Source organism: Thalassophryne amazonica, chromosome 23, assembly GCF_902500255.1.
Source record: "Thalassophryne amazonica chromosome 23, fThaAma1.1, whole genome shotgun sequence".
In the NCBI taxonomy this organism is placed as follows: Eukaryota; Metazoa; Chordata; class Actinopteri; order Batrachoidiformes; family Batrachoididae; genus Thalassophryne; species Thalassophryne amazonica.
The window spans coordinates 4,418,483-4,441,574 of NC_047125.1; the positions used below are offsets into that span (position 1 = coordinate 4,418,483).

A 23,092-nucleotide genomic window follows, 5' to 3' on the forward strand; every position below is an offset into this window, starting at 1 on the left:
TCCCGGCAGTTCAAAGGGCTGGAGCCACAGCAACGCTGGACCCAAGGACCGGACCGGCACCAGGTGGCCACGACAGAAACTGAGTCTGGAAAAGAGGAAAAGTGAGGTGAGTCCAACACTAACACAGAGACAGTTCAAAAGGTGCACACAGTCAGCAAACACTTCCAGGCTTAATTTAGAATCAGCATTCTCCCCGCAGGTGCGGAACCACCAAGTTCAAATATTAACTGCAGTTAGAAGCTGATTAAACAATTAGCACAGCAGCTCAACACAGAGAGGCGCGAGGGAACGCCAACTTTACTGGCTTTAATTAATGAGAATCACAGAAACCAAAATACCTCAGGAACTGTGCTGAATGGCGTCAGACCTCACCAATCCTCTCCCCAGAATCGTGGCGTCAAACCTGGAGAGGCTTCAGCATCTGATGCGACAAGGTTGGTCACAAAGTCGGGTCTCTGGCAATCATTCTTCTTCTTCTTCTAATAGATTCCGGCAGGCTATACGCTGGTGTAGCATAATGCTGCCCCCACAGGTAATAGTTAAATACTTTGTTAGACTCTCAAATAGAGGTTGGTGGAATGGAGGAACTTAATCACAGCTTTGTCCACTAAATGCGAGTAACTGCCCTCAGAAAAAAATTGACCTAAAAGAAAACTCAGTCAATCCACAGTCTGACAAGTCTTTAAACAATTTCTGCTTATCACTAGAATACATAGGACAGCACATTAAAAACATGAACACTTTCCAACTGACCACACTGACACAACCCATCTGGATGTTTTCCAATCACTTTTAAATATGCTGCCAACCCACAATGCCCCAGTCTCAATCTAATCAATTTGACTTGATCCTTACGACAGGATGAGGAGAGGAGTCTCTTATTTTTAATCGAAGGCTGACACATAAAATAGTGCCGCCCTACCGACTCACTCTCCCACTGCTTTTGCCACTTCTGATCACTCAACTCTTTAAAATACTAAAACAATCAACCTTTCCCAAAGGGATTAGCATCAACTTTATTTTTCAGAAGGGACTCTTTGGCCAATGAATCTGCAATCTCATTACCTAAAATGCCAGAGTGCCCAGGAATCCAAGTGAAGGTTACACAACAGCCAGCTGACAACGCGATGGAGGCAAGACAGAAACTCTAGCACGAGGTCAGGACGAGCTCCTCCCGAACTCCGAATCAGAATAAATATGAAACTCAGAAGGTCTGTTACTTTGTACCTACTCTAACGCCCACCATATGGCTGACAGTTCCGTCGAACATACAGAAGAGCAATTAGTAACACGGGTACTCTGCCTGGCAATCATTCACTGTGTATTCAGGGTTTAAATGCAGCATCCCTTGATCAGGAAAGATGAGCTACAGCTGACATTCCTGATCAGGCTGTGATGAGCTTCAGGTGATGATGGGCTTCAGGTGAGGTCCTCAAACTCAGCCACAGATTAATCAGCCACTCAGATCTAAACGCATGCCACCTGGTGGGAGAGACAAAAAAAAAAAAAAACACAGAGCCAGCCAAACATCCCAGTCCATGACAATTAGATTATTAATATATAAACAAAAATAAATTTAAGAAATATTACAATTTGAAAACAAATGCACCCGAACGTGATGACAGCTGCAAATGCGTAATGCTAACGTTTAACATTGAAAATGCCATAGACATGCTAACGCGTTAGCATTGCTCCCGTTTTTAAGTTATAAAATACATCTATCAACTGTTTCAGAAGACCATAACAGGTCGGTTTAACATAGAAAAGGTAAATAATACTCACAGACGTATGCTCTTTAGGGTTTACCGGGGGAAAATTAAGCGAAAGAAAGAAAGTATAAACGAAGCAACAAGCTCGAAGCATTGCTTCAATCTGCGAACCACTGGTTCGATTGGTTCAAGGTTCAGAGCAAAGCAGCGCTGCAGAAAAGTTGATCACGAACCCGCTGCAAGGTCTGTAATCAATGTAGAGAAATTATCATTTTCCTGTCAAACACACCAAGCGCTACTGCTGCACTGTTGTGATCGGTCCTTTGATCGGCACATTTGCCGATCACCGATCAAACCGATCAAGGCGTGACCGGCCGATAATGATCGGTGGCCGATCGATCGGTGCACCTCTAACATACAGTCCCAACTTTTTCTGAATTGTGGTTGTTTCTGTTGCATTTCTGAAATTGTTTCTCCTCATCAGTCACGTTTTGTGCTTAAACACTACATTAAGCTCAAGATTGAACAAATAAATACCTTTGGAAAATAACAGCTGTTAAAGTTCAGAGTTCTCACCTGCTTTTTGTGATCTGTGCATCTGAACATCACCACAGCTTCTCCATGTCAGGGTTTTTTTTTTTTTTTTTTTTTTTGTGGATCAGTTAATTCATATATTGTCATTTTTTAAAATATGTTTTTAATGCTATTTGACCGTTTATTTCATCTCATGATCTCATAAATTCAGCATACGACGTGCACATGGTGTGAACAGGACGGTAACGGCAGAATCACACCTTTAGAGAAAGTTCAGAGAGAAGTCATCAATTCATCAATTTTATTTATATAGCGCCAAATCACAACAAACAGTTGCCCCAAGGCGCTTTATATTGTAAGGCAAGGCCATACAATAATTACGTAAAAACCCCAAAGGTCAAAACGACCCCCTGTGAGCAAGCACTTGGCGACAGTGGGAAGGAAAAACTCCCTTTTAACAGGAAGAAACCTCCAGCAGAACCAGGCTCAGGGAGGGGCAGTCTTCTGCTGGGACTGGTTGGGGCTGAGGGAGAGAACCAAGAAAAAGACATGCTGTGGAGGGGAGCAGAGATCAATCACTAATGATTAAATGCAGAGTGGTGCATACAGAGCAAAAAGAGAAAGAAACACTCAGTGCATCATGGGAACCCCCGGGCAGTCTAAGTCTATAGCAGCATAACTAAGGGATGGTTCAGGGTCACCTGATCCAGCCCTAACTATAAGCTTTAGCAAAAAGGAAAGTTTTAAGCCTAATCTTAAAAGTAGAGAGGGTGTCTGTCTCCCTGATCTGAATTGGGAGCTGGTTCCACAGGAGAGGAGCCTGAAAGCTGAAGGCTCTGCCTCCCATTCTACTCTTACAAACCCTAGGAACTACAAGTAAGCCTGCAGTCTGAGAGCGAAGCGCCCTATTGGGGATATGGTACTATGAGGTCCCTAAGATAAGATGGGACCTGATTATTCAAAACCTTATAAGTAAGAAGAAGAATTTTAAATTCTATTCTAGAATTAACAGGAAGCCAATGAAGAGAGGCCAATATGGGTGAAATATGCTCTCTCCTTCTAGTCCCCGTTAGTACTCTAGCTAGAAGCTAGAAGTAAAAGCAGCTTCACGTTTTTTTTTTAACATGTTCACTCGGGTTAAAATCCTCTCTCTGCTCCGCGCTCGCTGTGCCCTGATGGTTGTCAGACTGTAACGTGTCGCGCCTGCATTCAGGAATCTCCCTCACGCACCCTCTCCCTCCCAGCGCTATATAAATGCAGCCCAACGTGCGGGCAGAGTCGCATGTCGGGCCGGACCTGACTGCGGGGGTCGCGACAGGAAAACACTTCCGTTGGAAACCTTAACGGGCAAGTTGGAACATGCCCAAGCTGTTAAACAATTTCTCAGTTACTCACTTGTTGAAAGCCATCAAAAGCCGCCTGAATTTTACAAATGGTTTTCAACACGGAGGTGTTTTTCCTGTCGCGGCGCACACAGATTCACCGAGTCGTCACGGAAATGACTTGGCAAATTTGCGCGCACGTCTTTCATTACAAAATGTCCTTAAACAGTAGAATGTCCGCATAAACTCCTCATGCCGGCCTCTTCTGAATCTTCTCTGTTCTCTCACGACGTCCTGGGTCAACAGGAGCCTTAAAATTAGGATGATTTCAGCTTGAAACAGGCCAATGATGGCACCTGGGAAGCGCTGCAGGACGTCCCGCTCCGTGGGAAGTCCTTACAGCGACAGAAACACCCCATAATCTCTCATCAGCCGTTAAACTGTTCACCGAAAAACCAGGTGAATTTCCAAATTTCCTCACAGGTCCAGAAAAAAGTTTGATAAAGCAACGCGCGCGCGTCTCGAGCAGCGTGTGAAACAAAGGAATTCAGCCGAGAGGGGCGTGACCACATCTCACCTCAAGGCCTGCCCACAGGGAAATGACGTCACCGACACGCGTGAAAAAACTCACGCATTGCGCACAGAGGGTTCAAAGCATGATTGGTGTAATTGCATGTCAATCAAATCCATATAGTTTTTTTTTATAAAACCGCCAGTTAGTTTATAAGATACCTCGTAGATGTGTTGTGTGTGTGTGTGTGTGTGTGTGTTGTATAATGGATCTTTGATGTATGAATCGATCTGTGGGATTAAAAATCGATTAAAAAAAAATGGGAATCGATCTTTTCAACCCAGCACTACTTCAGACTTCAGACAACTTTATGATCCCAAAAAAGGGCAATTATATTTAAATTCCAATTACCATCAGACAAGATACAGCAATTAATCCACAATTACTACTTGTTTACCATAATATGGCACAGATCAAATTAAAGACACACATACATTTGACATTGTTTATGTGCACTAAAATTGAAGCAGTCCGTCATCCGATTGAGGTAAAGTGGGTGAAGGCCGCTGCAACTGTAAGTCGCGCCACCAGACCAGCTTGAGAGAGCACGATGCCTGCCGTAGGGAGGGAGGGAGGGCAGAGAGTGGTCCAGTGTCCAGACAGACAGCCCGAAGGCCGCACGTGATGCGCCATCGACAGGCCTTATCTGTCCATCCTGGGGGGGATCCCAGTCCTGAATCAGTCACCAGAGTCTCAAGGTCCCACAGTCAACATCTTAGGACTGGGAAGGGAGGGAGGAAGGGGGGGAACGGGGGGGGAGGGGGAGACGAGGAGCGAGGCTATCAGGAGGTGTTCCTCGGGGGGAGGAGTTTATCCCAGCGGCCTTGAAGGACAGCTGGTGTTTGGAAACCAATGATATCCAGATTACAGACGCCTGGCAGATTCCACAGTCTGAAGCTTCAGAGTGGCTCCCAATACATCTGAATAGAGGAGAGATGTGGTCGTACAGACGATCAAAGCGGTTTTCCAGTGCAACCATTCTCCCCCGAGATGGATTCCACATGCGTTGACACCTGCCGACTGAGCTGGCACTGCCCTTCCAATCGAATCCATCATGTGGGGCGCCTTGACGGGCCGATTAATGCCACCTCCACCTTCTTAATTTTCTGTAGACCAGTGCTGTGGCCGCTCCACACAGCGAAACCCAGTCACCACAGCTCCAAATAGTAAACATCTTCAACGTCCTCCACAGACAACGTGTACAGGCACTGACTTGCCACCATCTGCCAGTTGTCCATCACGTAACCCCCCACATGGTCCCGGCATGGACAGGTCGGGTCCATCCGCTCACGAGTGTCTTGTGGAAAAAATAGTATCAATTGCGTTCAGAGACCACTTGATCAGATCCATTTTGCCATTTTCCAGAGGAGCAGGGCTGGCAGCCTCACAGACAAAACACCCAAAGGAGAGTGGAAGATACGACCGCGCTCATCGGAGTCCCAAGCACGACATATTAATTGCAATTACAAAACACTTTTCACCCACTTCCTGTTACACTGAGGCTTGTAAACAGTGTGTAGTTTCGAAAAAGTTCCAATGAAAACTATTAACTTTTCATTGGTGAAAATGAGTGAAGCTCAAAGTGCTGATGTCCACGTCATTTTCACAATTCCTGTGCTAGTCAGATGACATACTGGATCAAGACAGTGCTCCAGTTTTTGTCATGGAAAGAGGAACAAAGGCGGAGGAATTCCGTGCTGTCGCGGCGGAGCTGCATGGGGAAAAAGAACGTCGTGATGAAGCCTCCAGGACATGTTCTGGCATGCCAGCTCATGCACAATCACAATCGGATATTCACACGACTGGAAACAACCGAAGTCCGTCTGAAAGCCACCTGAAGCCGTCCTGAGAGACCAACACTGAGGTTGTTTTGTGCCGTGTCAAGAGCGGCACGGTGGCACTCCCTCGGCTTTCTTTTTCCATGAAAAAAAAAACCTCCTGTAACGTAGAATGTGCTGAAAAAGTGCTGATGTCCACATCTTCTGCCTTTTTGTGAAAGTCAGAACGAGGTCCCGGATCAACAAAGCTGTCACGTTGGAAATGATCTGGTGTTTCAGTGGGGTGTCGCCTGTCCATCGGTACTCGGAGCGCACTGCACTCTCAGCAGTTGTGGGCCGTCCTTAAGTGACAGTAACAACTCCTTAATCTGTTTAATCCTAGGGCGTAATTTTGGGTAGGGACGCTAGGGTCACGTCCCTACCAATATATAGCCCCCTACTGTGTAATCACGACCAATAAAACCGCTGCCTCCATTATTATGGCACATAAAGGGTTAAATGTATGCCACTGCTCGAAGCCCCCCTCTTTAACGTAGATATCCTTGTCTGATTAGGCAGTGATGCCGGTCTAATCTGACCACTTTTTTTTAGTAACGATAATCTAATGCGTTAATCTTTCCAAATCAGTAATCAGGTCATTGTGCGTTACTATTATCTATTATTTTTGCATTATGGTCGAAAGCAGAATTAAACTTGGTCTGTGGGCAGGGGGTCGAATTCGACAAAGCTACACACTTTAAGCGAGCTGTGAGCTTTTCATCCGCGTTGTTCTGCAACAGCTACGACTCGTCCTCACCTCTTAAAGCACAGTGACAGCACACCTGCACTGAGCTTTACAAAAGACATTTTATGCTTTTTTTTTTCTCCGAGCCGCTCTGTATCTGCTGAATTGAATTATTTTATGTGTTTCCCCCAGACCTCAGTACAATATGTCATATGGAACTATCAATGCATAACAAAGTAATGAGTATTAAGAGAAGAAATCTTGTTTTTTATAGAATTGCAATGGATTTTGACATTGTGTATTAAACATAAGTTTAAGTTGTTTTCCAACTTCATTCATCATCAATAACAACTGCAAGAAATTTCAGTTTCACCGTCATGTATTGTAGAGTCCGAATGGATTTTTTGAGGCTGATGGCGATATCGAAAATTTGGATGAAAAAATGCAGATAATCAATAAATCGGCTGATTTGCTGATAGCTGATAAATCAGCCGATATTATTATTATTATTATGAAATAAATAAAATGTTTTTTTTTTTTTGGACCCTTGACAAAAAAGGTATGAGCTAAAAGCTGAAGCTTTGTCCTCATATTGATTAACTTTATAACAGAGAAGAATTTTCAAGTTCAAAAAAACGCAAAAAATGCAATTGGAGCAGTTACGGGGCTATTCAAACGTTCCAACTCATAAGATATCACTCCTGAAAACAATGTTTGCCATATCACGTGAGGTAAATCTGCCCTATGATTGGATTTTGGAAAACCATGTGACGGAGAACCAGTTCTGATTGGACACTCACATTGTGCACATCATCACACATCTTCTATGAGGAGTACCAAGATGGCCATGGTGGATCGAAAGTCCCTGGAGTTAACTTTTCAGCAAAAAAAGTAAGTTTCTATCTCATATCATAAAAATGTTATTTACAGATTAGTAAAGCTTGGTCCCAGCAATCGTATATGACAGCGTCAGCCCCAGAGGGTTAATGGCAAACGGCAATAATTCCCAGAACCCTTCAGGTACGACCAGTGAATCTGAATGTTTCAACCTCTTAGCAGTAAACCAAAGTTTTTCATGCTAGAATAAGGTCTAGACAACGTGAGCTTAATAAAAAGTGTGACCGACGCAATGAAGCACATTTGACATATTACTACATAAACTGTGTTAATCAAACTTAGTTGAACTGTTGTGTGGGCCGCCAGAAGAGGAGGTACTGCTGGCCCACCACCAGAGGGCGCCCTGCCTGAAATGCGGGCTTCAGGCACGAGAGGGCGCTGCCGCCTCCAGGAACAAGCCGTGGTGACAGCTGTCACTCATCATCCATGACAGCTGTCACTAATCATCTACTCACATCTGGAATAAAAGCAGAAGACACCTCCACCACATTGCCGAGATATCATCTTCTTCAAGAGGTAATATCCTCAGCCGTTGTGTTACAATATTATTTGTATATTGTGAGTGTTTGCAGGAGTACCGGTACCTCTGTCGGTGGAAGCTGAGAGAGCGCTGGAAGGCACTCTTTTCCCCTGAGGAATCACTACAGTACTCTGCAAGTTATAGAGTGAGAGGTGAGGTGGAATTCCCACCAGGATTGTTACTGGGTGTTCACACACCCACCCTTGACTGTCTTTGCTTTCTGCCAGCAGTACCAGATCCGACACGCTGTGACGGTGGCCACCTGGGGACTTCGGGACTTGGCGGCTCCAGTATCCCTCGGGTTCGGTGGCAGTGGAAATCGTGTGGTTCCGGTTCGTCTCCAGACGGGCGTCTCCTATCTCGAGCCTGCCCACACACACCTTATTAATTGACTTGTCTACATTCTGTAATCTGCTGTGTTTGTTGTGACATTCAACACATGAAGTGGTTCTAATTTAACTCCTTCCATTGTCCGTTCAGTTACGCCCCCCTGTTTGGTCCGTGTCCTACACTTTCCCAACATGAACTGAAACAGGAGAATGTGGGTGAATGTAATCGCAAAGTTATTACAAACAACATCCTTATAAACTTACTGTAGTGCTTTTGTCACCGAGTCAGTGCAGGGTGATGGCGAACAACGGGGCCAGTGATGACACATTTAAACAGGGGTGTAAGCAGCTCTCAGTTGAATGGAGTCAGAGCTCCAGCTACTGGACCAAACTGTGCAAGGACATTTACATTTCCAACACAAACATTATTCAGTACTGTTCTGTATGAGAAATGATCGGCGTTCTATTGGCAAAATTTCGGCCGATAGTGAGTACTTTGAAAAGGGCTTATATTGGCCAGTCGATATATTGGTCGGGCTCTAATGTATTGTAAAGCTCCTACTTGAATTCCTGGGCTTATTCCAAATATAATACACTTTGTTTTACCAAGATGATGTGATAGTTTTTTTTTTTTAATCAAACCATTCTTTAAATTCTGTAATTCCTTCCCCACCATGTCCAAAAGCTGACCCAAATGATCCCCATTACAGAACACAGTCATATCATCAGCAAATAAAAACAATTCAGAGACTTATAAATGACAGATCATTAATGTATAAAAGAAAACAGCAATGGACCAAGCACTGAACCTTGAGGTACACAACATGTAATCTTCCAAAATTCTGAAAAATTCTGTCTTATTGATTTGAACACACTGATACCTGTTTTCAGGGCTGTGAAAACTCTGCGGATCTGCAGGATTCTGCGGATTTCATCGTGGGGGGGTTAGTCTTGTACTCATTAATCGTGATCGTTACTGATTTTTAAAATTCTTATCGCAAAGCGTTTTTTTTTTACGACATCATGCAAGTTTTATAAGTCCCGGGACACTGATATGTGTGTTACAGATACATATCATTTTCCTCGGATTCGCGGAGGAAAAAGCCACTCAAAGCCTGACAGCTGGTTGGTTGCTGTGGTGACACTGTGTGGCTCCTGTGCGAAGCTTAGCTAAACTTAGCATGTGGACTCGCAAAACTTTTAGAACTTTCAAGTTTTTAAAGAAGAATTTTGCAGCTGTCTGTGTCACAGAGCAACATCAGACAGGCAAAAATGGCGAGAAGACGGTTTGAAAAAGTGTGATAAGGACAAGAATCCGTGGAATTGTTGCTGGCTTCATCACAACACCTTAAAGATAAACGGGAAAAGCGAACTGGTACGAATTTTTTTTCTCTCTCTGGAAAATAAACATGGTGCTGTTCAAAACAAGATTTCAGAAAAGATGATGTGCTTTTTTTTTTCTTTCATTAATCTAGACATTTTTTTCATTGACAAAAATACATTGGGGCTTGAATTAATTTAGGCTACATGAATTTACACAACAATGTAAATTAGTTTTTATTAATGTAGACTTTTTTCATAGGAAAATGACATTGTGGCTTGAGAGGATTTACAGGAATGTGTGGCTTTTTACTATAATATATGTTATGATATTTTACCCTATTTTACAATATTCTACAATCTTTAGCTGTGGTTTTTGACATGGTTAACAGTCTTTTCAGTCTTCATGAATTCATGTCATTTAATTGTTCTGAGTTATGCAGTCATTTGGTTTACAATTAAAAGGAAATCATACCAGGTCCTACTTCCACGTCATATTCTGTTATTTCAACATGATCAGTGATGATTCAAATGAAAGGTTGAATCTAGGATAATTTAAATATGCACTAATTTTGAGATTTTTCTTCCAGGAGATGTTGAAAAATTTATCAGTAGATGAAAATGTATTTTGTTTCTGGGGGCCCCACAAGGCACCAGACCCCCTGCGAATTTTCCTCGGATTTTACAATTTTCATTTCACAAAAAATGTGTTTGTAATTTAGCTGGTAATCCAATCGTGCCAATCCCCTAATACTATATTTCTGTAATTTATGTAATAGTAAAGTGTGGTCTGTGGTATCAAATGCTTTCTGTAAATAAAAAAAAAAAAACCTAAGGTATTTTGCTCATTTTCAATTGCATTGGTTATTTGTTCAACAAAGTCCATCAAGGCTAAGAAGGTGGTTGTTTTTTTTAAACAGAGCTTTGGAATTGGTAGGGATGATACATAGTAATAAGTTTGTTACATAATATGAGATGAGATATGAGATGGTGGTCATGGATTAGTCATTTTGTGTGTGTGTGTGTGGGGGGGGGGGGGGGGGGGTAACATCATTCTGTGCAATGTCTTATCGTAAATTAAATTGTCCCATTAATTTGCCACAAAATGGAGACAGTGTCTCATTGTCTGCTTTTCTCTTCCTGATCACTGACCATGTTAGTTCAGAACCCTTATTTTATTTTAACACCTTCTTACTTTTACTTGAACATGTTATGAACAGCCAGCACGGTGGATTAGTGGTTAGCACTGTTGCCATCACAGCGAGGAGGTCGTGGGTTCAATTCCCGTGGTATTTCTGTGATGAGTTTGCATGTTCTCCCCGTGTTTGTGTGGGTTTCCTCCGGGTGCTCCGGTTTCCTCCCACTTCCAAAGACATGCGGGTTAGGTGGATGGAATCTTTAAATTGTCCGTAGGTGTGTGTGGGTGTGTCTGTGTTTGTTTGTCTGTTTGTGGCCCTGCGTCAGACTGGCGTCCTGTCCTGGGTGTACCCCGCCTCATGCTCTATGGCTGCTGTGATAGGCTCCAGCCCCCCGCGACCCTTAATTGGACTAAGTAGAAGAAGATGAATGAATGAATGGATGAATGTTATGGACATTCTCTCGCTGTCTCTCTCTCTCTCACACACACACATCAGCTGGTTGCAGCAGGTACGTAAGGAAAATGTTCACATCAGGTTATCTCTGGGATCAGAGTTGGTGTCTCCTGCTTTAGTCATTCTCCTGCTGTTGCTGAGAATGACAGCCTCAACACTGCATTTAATCTATTATTAGACTCAATTGGCTTTGCTCAAAATAGAATGAGTCCACCCACCACTTTAATAATATCTTAGATCTTGTTCTGACTTATGGTATGGAAATTGAAGACTTACAGTATTCCCTGAAAACTCCCTTCTGTCTGATCATTTCTTAATAACATTTACATTTACTCTGATGGACTACCCAGCAGTGGGGAATAAGTTTCATTACACTAGAAGTCTTCAGAAAGCGCTGTAACTAGGTTTAAGGATATGATCCCTTCTTTATGTCCTCTAATGCCATATACCAACACAGTGCAGAGTAGCTACCTAAACTCTGTAAGTGAGATAGAGTATCTCGTCAATAGTTTTACATCCTCATTGAAGACAACTTTGGATGCTGTATCTCCTCTGAAAAAGAGAGCTTTAAATCAGAAGTGCCTGACTCCGTGGTATAACTCACAAACTCGCAGGTTAAAGCAGATAACCCGTAAGTTGGAGAGGAAATGGCATCTCACTAATTTAGAAGATCTTCACTTAGCCTGGAAAAAGAGTCTGTTGCTCTATAAAAAAGCCCTCCGTAAAGCTAGGACATCTTACTACTCATCACTAATTGAAGAAAATAAGAACAACCCCAGGTTTCTTTTCAGCACTGTAGCCAGGCTGATAAAGAGTCAGAGCTCTATTGAGCCGAGTATTCCTTTAACTTTAACTAGTAATGACTTCATGACTTTCTTTGCTAATAAAATTTTAACTATTAGAGAAAAAATTACTCATAACCATCCCAAAGACGTATCGTTATCTTTGGCTGCTTTCGGTGATGCCGGTATTTGGTTAGACTCTTTCTCTCCGATTGTTCTGTCTGAGTTATTTTCATTAGTTACTTCCTCCAACCATCAACATGTCTATTTGTCGGGTTTAGAATACTGTATCTTTGATAAGAGGAAGAGACAACCAGGCCTTAAAACAAGTGAGAGATAGAATTCAATTTAAGCTCGCGAGGAGTGCAGTCAGGCTGTACACCAAAGCTACACTAAAGTCTGGCCTGCGCTCCCGCTCTTTTTATTTAGGACTTCCCTACATACATGGGCGGTACAGCTCCTGAGGGGAAGAGTGATAGCGCGTGAGCTGTTGCCGCAGAAACCGCTGATTGCACAATACATTCAGGACGTTCAGAACCTTTTAATCTTGGGCTCGATTAAGATGTGTTTAAGACATCTAACGATTAATCACACTTCTTCTGACACAAGGACTAATGTATCATAATCACACTGTGGTTGGAACATTCAATTCTCTATTCTTTATCTCACTGCTCCGCTTACGGCTGCATCCTGCCTGAGTCATCTTCACATGTCCTGAAAAAGAGCTTAGCGTACACACAGAAATACCACAACTTGCAGAAACACGTCATGTCACATATCTTAAGTAACCTCACCCATCACAACCAGTACAATACACTTTATCAGAGCAGAGAGAACACAAAACATGCATGATAAAATAAAACAGTGTATCTACCGAATAACTCCAACATTTCCCCTCTGTTTATCATGCCCCGCTCCGGGGTCTGCTCTAGTTCAGTCATGTTTGCTAGGATACAGTGTTGTTAACCAACCTCACCTAATAGTGCAACGAGGACTGGACCAGTTCTTCCTCTTAATCACTCTGATGACACCCAGTCTCCTGGCTGGACTACTGGAAGGCCGTCCTGTGGAAGATCAAAATTATTCGGCAGTAAATGTGTTTAAGTTATCTCTTTCTGTGTTAATGTCTTTTTCATAAAATCTGCTAATGTTTGTTCCTCATCTGCTGTTTTAGTATCCATGTCTAGAAACTTCCTACTTTAAACTCTGATAAGACTGCAATGATGGTTCTTGGTCCAGTGAGACATCGGCATCAATTTGACCAGTTAACACTCAGCTTAGACTCGTGTGTCATACATCACACTGACAAAGTGAGGAACCTTGGGTTAATTTTTGATCCTTCGTTGTCCTTTGGTCTCCACATTAGAAATATTACTAGGACTGCTTTCTTCCACCGACAAAATATAGCGAAGATTCATCCCATCCTGTCTATAGCTGATGCTAAGATCCTGATCCATGCGTTTATCTCTTCTAGATTGGACTACTGCAATGTCCTATTTTCTGGTTTACCGCAGTCTAGCATTAGGGCTCTCCAATTGGTTCAAAATGCTGCAGCCAGACTTTTGACACGAAGCAGAAAGTTCGACCACATTACACCCATTTTGGCATCTCCTCACTGGCTTCCTGTCCCAGTGAGATCAGATTTTAAGATTCTGCTACTAACCTATAAAATTATCATGGACTGGCACCTCTCAACCTAGCTGACCTAGTTAAACCTTAAGTACCAGCCCGGGCTTTACGTTCTCAGAGTGCAGGACTACTTTGTGTCCCTAAGGTGAATAAGAAGTCTGCGGGTCACAGAACTTTCTCTTATCATGCCCCTGTTCTGTGGAATGGTCTTCCTGCATCAATACAACAATCAGATTCTGTGGAGACTTTCAAATCCAGACTTATTTTCCCTTTCATATGGCTAGCATACTGGTACAGTTTTGATTTGCGCTTTTTACTCTTTTAAGGCACGGCCTCAACTTTACCTAAATTCTGGGTCTTTTAGTGGAGCTTAGGGCTAGAGGCCGGTGATTACCTTAGTATTTCTTCTGTTTTTCTTGTTGATTAATGCTCGCAAATTATACAGTATTTTTTGTCTTTCTGATGCCTGATTCTGTTTTTTCTCTCTGTTTAAGGTGCAGCTCCATCCAAAGATGGGAGTTGTATTTGTGTTGGTGACCCTCCTGTCCTGTGCACCAACAGCAATTCTTGTATATTCGTCCATGAATTGTTCTGTGAATTGTTCTGTAATTTATGTTTGTAGCATGGCCCAAGCAGAAGGTCACCCCTTTGAGTCTGCTCTGCTTGAGGTTTCTTCCTCAGAGGGAGTTTTTCCTTACCATTGTTGCTCTGGGGGTTGGTAAGGTTAGACCTTACCTGTGTGAAGTGCCTTGAGGCAACTCTGTTGCGATTTGGCACTATTTAAAGGAAATTGAAATTGAATTGAAGCAGAAACTAAATCCTGACCTGAGAGTCTCCAGGTGACAGTGTGGACTCTCCAGTCCAGCAGACAGCAGCTTCACTCCTGAATCCTGCAGCCGGTTCTGACTCAGGTCCAGTTCTGTCAGACTGGAGGACTGAGAGCTGAGAACTGAAGACAGAACTTCACAGCTTCTCTCTGACAGATTACAGCCAGATAACCTGCAGAGACGATTCAAAACAAGAAAGATTTTCACTTTAAAATCAGAGAAATTAAGTCTCTGTTCAATTAGCACATGTTCAAATGGAAATAGTGGTGAGATTTTTGCTGATCTGCCATGATCCTCAGGAATCACTGATGTGGATGATTCTCGGCACTTTATGAAACAACAGAATGAGTCTGCTTTCAGCAGTCTTTAACGTGCTGATGCACTGTGAAGATAAAAGCAGAGATTTTGCTGAGCACAAACAAACACACAACCACACAGTTCATCTGTGTGGGTTTTTAGATTCTGAAGTCCAAACTGTCCACATGCAGCCAGAACTTGCTGCTCAGTGCATCTTGTCCTGTGGTGTGTCACATTTATCACAGTCTTGTTTCATCATCAAGCTGCGCGCCATCTCCTCCCAGGTTTTGGAGCAGACGTGACTCAGCAAATTCTCTGTGCCAACTTATTATTCCTGTTTGACATGAACACGTGACAGAGATCCAGCTGATGGTCAGCTGACCTCTAACATACGTGTGTGTATGTTCTGCTCACGTGTTTGAGGAAATCATTTGTTAGTCGTTCACACATTCTGGTGCAAAGACAAACAAAAACAGTCATCGATCATTTTCACTGTCAGTCTGTTCAGTCACATGTTTCAAAGAGGAACAGAGACAAAAAGCTTCATTTCTCTGAAGCAGGAGTCACCAACCTGCTCCTGGAGATCACCTGCTGCCTGCATGTTCTCCGTCTGGACCTGCTGCAGCCACAGCTGATCAATCAATCAATCAATCAACTTTTTTCTTATATAGCGCCAAATCACAACAAACAGTTGCCCCCAAGCTGATGAGTCCAGTCTGGTGTTTCCTCACAGATGTCACATGAAAGAGCTTCAGAAAAGCTTCTTCATGGAACATCTCTGAGCTCCAACAAAAGTTTGTGGAGTTTTTAGGCTGAAGAATTCAAAGTTTGAGGTTTGTGTCTCCAAATGATTGCAGTTTTTCAGCTTCTGGACCATTAAAGGTTCACTTGTTCTGGATGATAGAAAATCTTAAAGTACCATCGGTGGTTCTGCAGTAAATCATTAGTTTCACAGCCAGTTTTCTTTGGAGATGAACACATGAACATTTTCTCAGACTTCATTCCATCAATCCTTCAGAAATCCAAACAGTCTGATACTGTGGAGTAAATCTGTGTGCAGCAGGCAGCTCTCAAAAACTGAGTGACTGAGAGTGAGGGAAGCCACCAAGACACCCAGACAGCTGTGAAGGACTTATAGGCTTCTGTGGCTGTGATTGGAGAAACTGTGAAGAGTGAAACATTTTTCTGAGACAGAAAATCTGATCTGGTCCATCTGTGGACTCGTGGACACCGCCATCTTACAAAGGGTTCACTTACAAATACTGCATGCTGATTGGTCCAAATCAATGTGGACGTCATTCTGCACCAACTGGAATGAAAAAGCACCAAATTTAAAACAGAATTTTTTCAATAAAAACTGGAAGAAATAAATTTTTCAAACATAAAACCTAAATTTAGTTCTTGATGACCTTTGAAACATGTAGTTTTAGTTCTGGAGGATCTGCTCCAATATGAGGGACATGTAATGCCTGCAGCTGATTGGCTGAACACACCTGACTTAGTGAGCAGTGGGTGGAGCCTGGAGAGTCGGGTGACCTCCGGAAGCACGGTTGATGAGCCCTGATTGATTAAATCCACTTCAACAGATTTTAACCAGAATCTTCAAACCTGAAAAAGCCAAAAGTTGTTGTTTGCTGCTGATCAGCACAGTTAGAGGTGATCAATAATCAATGATCCATTTGGAGCTATGAGTGTGTTAGAAGAGAAAAACTAAAGTGTGTGGATGAGATCAATGTCATGTTGATGTTTCCATGATTAAAGACCATGTGTTGCTCCGCCCCCTCCTCCTTTCAGGGTGGATCCTGGTGGAGTCCGATGGCTGAGACCAGGTCTGAGGAAGTGTAAGTGTCTTTGTACTTTGATCCATCTGTTTCCATAGAAACCACCCTCTGTGACATCACTCATTCAAGTCCTACTGACACTGAAGCAGAGTTCAACATGAAGGCTGCTACAAACCATCGATTGATAACTGTGTCGTGGTGTTGATTGATGAACTGTTAATTGATAACTGTGTTGTTTTGTTCCATCAGATTTCTCTGAACTCTATCTGGATCCAAACTCAGTGAACAGAAAACTCAAACTGTCCAAAAACAACACAAAGGTGGACTGTGTGGACAAGGATCAATCATACCCTGATCATCCAGACAGATTTGACCTTTGCCCTCAGGTCCTGTCTTCAACTGGTCTGACTGGTCGCTGTTCCTGGGAGGTTGAGTGGAGACGAGGTGTTTTTATATCAGTGACTTACAGAAGAATCAGAAGGAAAGGAGACAGGTTGGACTGTGTGTTTGGACGTAATGATTAGTCCTGGACTCTGTTCTGCTGTGATGGTTCTTGTTACTCTGTCTGTCACAATAACAGAGGAACACTCCTTCCTCGCTCCCCTTCATCCTCTCACAGAGTCTCAGTGTTTGTGGACTGTCCTGCTGGCACTCTGTCCTTCTATGAAGTCTCCTCTGACTCTCTGATCCACCTCCACACCTTCTTCTGCATGTTCACTGAACCTCTGTATGCTGGGTTCAGGTTCTGGTCTGATCCTGTTTCCTCTGTGTGGACTGTAGGACGGAGAGTCTCCTCCTGTGGACACAAATACTCAATCATGAGTGTTGGGACAGTAAATGTCCAGCTCGTTTGGCTTTGACGTCTCAGTGGCTGTAAACTAACATGATTTTTGGCGCCCCCTTCTGGCTGACGTATGATCCCGACACCGGCGTGTTTTTGGTTCTGTGTCAGCGACATTGTGTACAACTAGCCTTTGCAGTCAATCAATCAATCAATTTTTTTATATAGCGCCAAATCACAACAAACAGTTGCCCCAAGGCGCTTTATATTGTAAGGCAAGGCCATACAATAATTATGTAAAACCCCAACGGTCAAAACGACCCCCTGTGAGCAAGCACTTGGCTACAGTGGGAAGGAAAAACTCCCTTTTAACAGGAAGAAACCTCCAGCAGAACCAGGCTCAGGGAGGGGCAGTCTTCTGCTGGGACTGGTTGGGGCTGAGGGAGAGAACCAGGAAAAAGACTTGCTGTGGAGGGGAGCAGAGATCGATCACTAATGATTAAATGCAGAGTGGTGCATATAGAGCAAAAAGAGAATGAAACAGTGCATCATGGGAACCCCCCAGCAGTCTACGTCTATAGCAGCATAACTAAGGGATGGTTCAGGGTCACCTGATCCAGCCCTAACTATAAGCTTTAGCAAAAAGGAAAGTTTTAAGCCTAATCTTAACTTTGCAGTGTTCCCACACAATCCAGACCAACATCTGGAAATCGGTCAGAGCCCACACTGTGCCAAAACCCAGCTTGCTGGACTTGGACTTCTTCAAACAACATCATGATTTTTCCATGTCATCGATTTTCCATTTGTTCGTATCTGTTGATATTTTCTTCATATGAGTTTTAAATTCCAACATTTGACTCACAGCAGAAACAACTTCAGGCCTTGTTTTGTTTATAAGAAATAAATTAATCAACCATCACGTAACTGAGACCAAAATAATGATGGACAGCAGTGAAGACAAACTGGTCTTCTGCAAAGTTCTAGTGACACCCAGTGGCAAAGAAGACAAACAGCAGCTTTATTGTGGGAAATAATGAAAAAAAAAACTCTGAAAACGTCCTGGAATTTTATTAGTTTGAAATCTAATCATGTTTAAATAAATGACTTTGAATCACGTTAAATCTTTGTGAGTGTTAAATTACAGTGTCATCTACATAAAAGGTGTGATTTACATGTGGTGCTCCTACAGCAAGTCTGTTTATACAAACTGTAACAAGTCATGGGTTTAAAACTGAGCCCTGAGGAACACCCTTTGAAATACTTTTGAACTTTTTTCAGCATTGGGGATTACGTCCATTCCAGACACACCACATCCTAGGATTTGAGATGGTGTTCAGACAGCTGTCGGTGGTTTTTCAGTCATGTGATTATCCGACAAATTATGGATGAGCCTGGGCATGCCAGAATATGTCCTGTGAGGCTTCATCACAGCGTTGCCTTGCGCTGCGACGTGCCGAGGAATTCTGCAAATCGCAGCGGTGCCGCATGGCGTGTGTGTGTGTGTGTGCATGTGCGTGTGTCTGTGTGTGTAAAAGAGAGAGAGAGAGACAGAGACAGAGAGAGAGAAATAGAAAATACAAATAAGAGAACAGCAAAATGGTTTCATTTGTGTTGACAACACTTCATCCTTTGATCCAACTTTTCATGAAGCAAACAATGAAATGGTTTCTCTCCATACTGTGTGTATGTGTGTGTGTGTGTGTGTGTGTGTGTGTGTGCGTGCGTGTGAATGCTCAAATTGCTGTTTCATCTGAATAATTTTCAAAGAGAACAGCAAAATGGTTTTATTTCTGTTTTGATAACACTCCATCCTTTGATCCAACATTTCATGAAGCAAACAATGAAATGGTTTCTCTACATACTGTGTGTGTGTGTGTGTGTGTGTGTGTGTGTGTGTGTGTGTGTGTGTGTGTGTGTGTGTGTGTGTGTGTGTGTGTGTGTGTGTGTGTGTTTGTTTTCATGGAACCACCTTTGTTCATTGTTGAACTTGCTGTTTGATATTATTAATTTCCAAAGAGAACAGCAGAATGGTTTCTTATCTGTGTTGACAACACTCCATCCTTTGATCCAACTTTTCATGAAGCAAACAATGAAATGATTTCTCTACATACTGTGTGTGTGTGTGTGTGTGTGTGTGTGTGTGTGTGTGTGTGTGTGTGTGTGTGTGTGTGTTTTCATGGAACCACTTTTGTTCATTGCTGGACTTGGTGCTTTATATTGATAATTTCCAAAGATAACAGCAAAATGATTTCATTTCTGTTTTGATGACACAAAGTGCTTTCACCTAACGTTGTTATTAAGCAACCAATGAAATGGTTTCTCCAAATACTGTGTCTGTGTGTGTGTGTGTGTGTATTTCTGTTTGACACTGCATCCTTTGTTTGAACTTTTCTTGATGCAAACACTGAAATGGTTTCTCTACATGCACTGTGTGTGTGTGTGTGTGTGTGTGTGTGTGTGTGTGTGTGTGTGTGTGTGTGTGTGTGTGTGTGTGTGTGTGTGTGTGTGTGTGTGAATGCTCAAATTGCTGTTTCATCTTAATAATTTCCAAAGAGAACAGCAAAATGTTTGTAATTCTGTTTTGATAACACTCCATCCTTTGATCCAACTTTCCATGAAGCAAACAACGAAATGGTTTCTCTACATACTGTGTGTGTGTGTGTGTGTGTGTGTGTGTGTGTGTGTGTGTGTGTGTGTGTGTGTGTGTGTGTGTGTGTGTGTGTGTGTGTGTGTGAATGCTCAAATTGCTGTTTCATCTTAATAATTTCCAAAGAGAAGAGCAAAATGTTTGTAATTCTGTTTTGATAACACTCCATCCTTTGATCCAACTTTCCCTGAAGCAAACAATGAAATGGTTTGTCTACATACTGTGTGTGTGTGTGTGTGTGTGTGTGTGTGTGTGTGTGTGTGTGTGTGTGCGTGTGCGTGTGCGTGTGCTTGTGCATGTGCGTGTGTCTGTGTGTGTAAAAGAGAGAGAGAGACAGAGAGAGAGAGAAATAGAAAATACAAATAATTTCCAAAGAGAACAGCAAAATGGTTTTATTTCTGTTCTGATAACACTCCATCCTTTGATCCAACATTTCATGAAGCAAACAATGAAAAGGTTTCTCTACATACTGTGTGTGTGTGTGTGTGTGTGTATTTCTGTTTGACACTGCATCCTTTGTTTGAACTTTTCTTGATGCAAACACTGAAATGGTTTCTCTACATGCACTGTGTGTGTGTGTGTGTGTGTGTGTGTGTGTGTGTGTGTGTGTGTGTGTGTGTGTGTGTGTGTGTGTGTGTGTGTGTGTGTGTGTGTGTGTGTGTGTGTGTGAATGCTCAACTTCCTGTTGTATGTTAATTATTTCCAAAGATTTTCAAGAAGCAAACACTGACATGGTTTCTCTACATGCTGTGTGTGTGTGTGTGTGTGTGTGTGTGTGTGTGTGTGTGTGTGTGTGTGTGTGTGCGTGTGTGTGTGTTTTCGTGGAACCACCTTTGTTCATTGTTGTACTTGCTGTTTGATATTAATAATTTCCAAAGAGAACAGCAACATGGTTTCATTTCTGTGTTTACAACACTCCATCCTTTGATCCAACTTTTCATGAAGTAAACAATGAAATGGTTTCTCTCCATACTGTGTGTGTGTGTGTGTGTGTGTGTGTGTGTGTGTGTGTGTGTGTGTGTGTGTGTGTGTGTGTGTGTGTGTGTGTGAATGCTCAAATTGCTGTTTCATCTTAATAATTTCCAAAGAGAAGAGCAAAATGTTTGTAATTCTGTTTTGATAACACTCCATCCTTTGATACAACTTTCCCTGAAGCAAACAATGAAATGGTTTGTCTACATACTGTGTGTGTGTGTGTGTGTGTGTGTGCGTGTGCTTGTGCATGTGCGTGTGTCTGTGTGTGTAAAAGAGAGAGAGAGACAGAGAGAGAGAGAGAAATAGAAAATACAAATAATTTCCAAAGAGAACAGCAAAATGGTTTTATTTCTGTTCTGATAACACTCCATCCTTTGATCCAACATTTCATGAAGCAAACAATGAAAAGGTTTCTCTACATACTGTGTGTGTGTGTGTGTGTGTGTGTGTGTGTTTTCATGGAACCACCTTTGTTCATTGTTGAACGTGCTGTTTGATATTAATAATTTAAAAAGAGAACAGCAAAATGGTTTCATTTGTGTTTTGCTAACACTCCATCCTTTGATCCAACTTTCCATGAAGCAAACAATGAAATGGTTTCTCTTCGTACTGTGTGTGCTGTGTGTGTGTGTGTGTGTGTGTGTGTGTGTGTGTGTGTGTGTGTGTGTGTGTGTGTGCGTGTGAATGCTCAAATTGCTGTTTCATCTGAGAACAGCAAAATCGATTCATTTTTGTTTTTATGTCACAAAGTGCTTTCGCAAACTTTATTAAGCAACCAATGAAATGGTTTCTCCAAATACTGTGTGTGTGTGTGTGTGTGTGTGTGTGTGTGTGTGTGTGTGTGTGTGTGTTTTCATGGAACCATGATTGTTCATTGCTGAACTTGGTGCTTTATATTAATAATTTCCAAAGAGAACAGCAAAATGATTTCATTTCTGTTTTGATGACACAAAATGCTTTTGCCTAACTTTGTTATTAATCAACCAATGAAATGGTTTCTTCAAATACTGTGTGTGTGTGTGTGTGTGTGTGTGTGTGTGGTGTGTGTGTGTGTGTGTGTGTGTGTGTGTGTGTGTGTGTGTGTGTGTGTGTGTGTGTGTGTGTGTGTGTGTGTTTTCATGGAACCATGTTTGTTCATTGCTGAACTTGGTGCTTTATATTAATAATTTCCAAAGAGAACAGCAAAATGATTTCATTTCTGTTTTGATAACACAAAGTGCTTTCACCTAACTTTGTTATTAAGCAACCAACACTCCATCCTTTGATCCAACATTTCATGAAGCAAACAATGAAAAGGTTTCTCCACATACTGTGTGTGTGTGTGTGTGTCTTTCCCTGTGTGTTTGTGTGCATCCTCAAAGTGGTTTCTCCACATACTGTGTGTGTGTGTGTGTGTGTGTGTGTATTTCTGTGTGACAACACTGCATCCTTTGTTTGAACTTTTATTGAACAGTGAAATGGTTTTTCTACATGCTGTGTGTGTGTGTGTGTGTGTGTGTGTGTGTGTGTGTGTGTGTGTGTGTGTGTGTGTGTGTGTGTGTGTGTGTGTGTGTGTGTGTGTGTGTGTGTGTGTGTGTGTGTTTTCATGGAACCGCTTTTGTTCATTGCTGGACTTGTTGCTTTATATTGATAATTTCCAAAGAGAACAGCAAAATGATTTCATTTCTGTTTTGATGACACAAAGTGCTTTCACCTAACTTTGTTATTAAGCAACCAATGAAATGGTTTCTCCAAATACTGTGTGTGTGTGTATTTCTGTTTGACACTGCATCCTTTGTTTGAACGTTTCTTGACGCAAACACTGAAATGGTTTCTCTACATGCACTGTGTGTGTGTGTGTGTGTGTGTGTGTGTGAATGCTCAACTTCCTGTTGTATCTTAAATATTTCCAAAGAGAATAGCAAAATGGTTTTATTTCTGTGTTTACAACACTCCATCCTTTGATCCAACTTTTCATGAAGTAAACAATGAAATGGTTTCTCTCCATACTGTCTCTCTCTCTGTGTGTGTGTGTGTGTGTGTGTGTGTGTGTGTGTGTGTGTGTGTGTGAATGCTCAAATTGCTGTTTCATCTTAAT

General features: G+C 42.3%; 1 protein-coding gene and 2 long non-coding RNA genes across 3 annotated transcripts in view; 2 read left to right on the plus strand and 1 right to left on the minus strand.

Annotated features, from left to right (window-relative positions):
- The window catches only part of LOC117504818, a 3,434,143-nt gene that overhangs the window by 1,943,102 nt on the left and 1,467,949 nt on the right, over window positions 1–23,092 (plus strand). The gene's annotated exons all lie outside the window — the stretch shown is intronic.
- Window positions 1,380–17,096, minus strand: LOC117504895. Its single transcript, XR_004558954.1, has 4 exons — window positions 16,948–17,096; window positions 14,522–14,532; window positions 10,754–10,759; window positions 1,380–1,390 (listed from the first exon to the last, which is right to left on the minus strand). It is a non-coding gene; the product is annotated as an uncharacterized LOC117504895 (long non-coding RNA).
- Window positions 15,926–16,935, plus strand: LOC117504878. The gene is made up of 2 exons (XR_004558937.1): window positions 15,926–16,672; window positions 16,862–16,935. It is a non-coding gene; the product is annotated as an uncharacterized LOC117504878 (long non-coding RNA).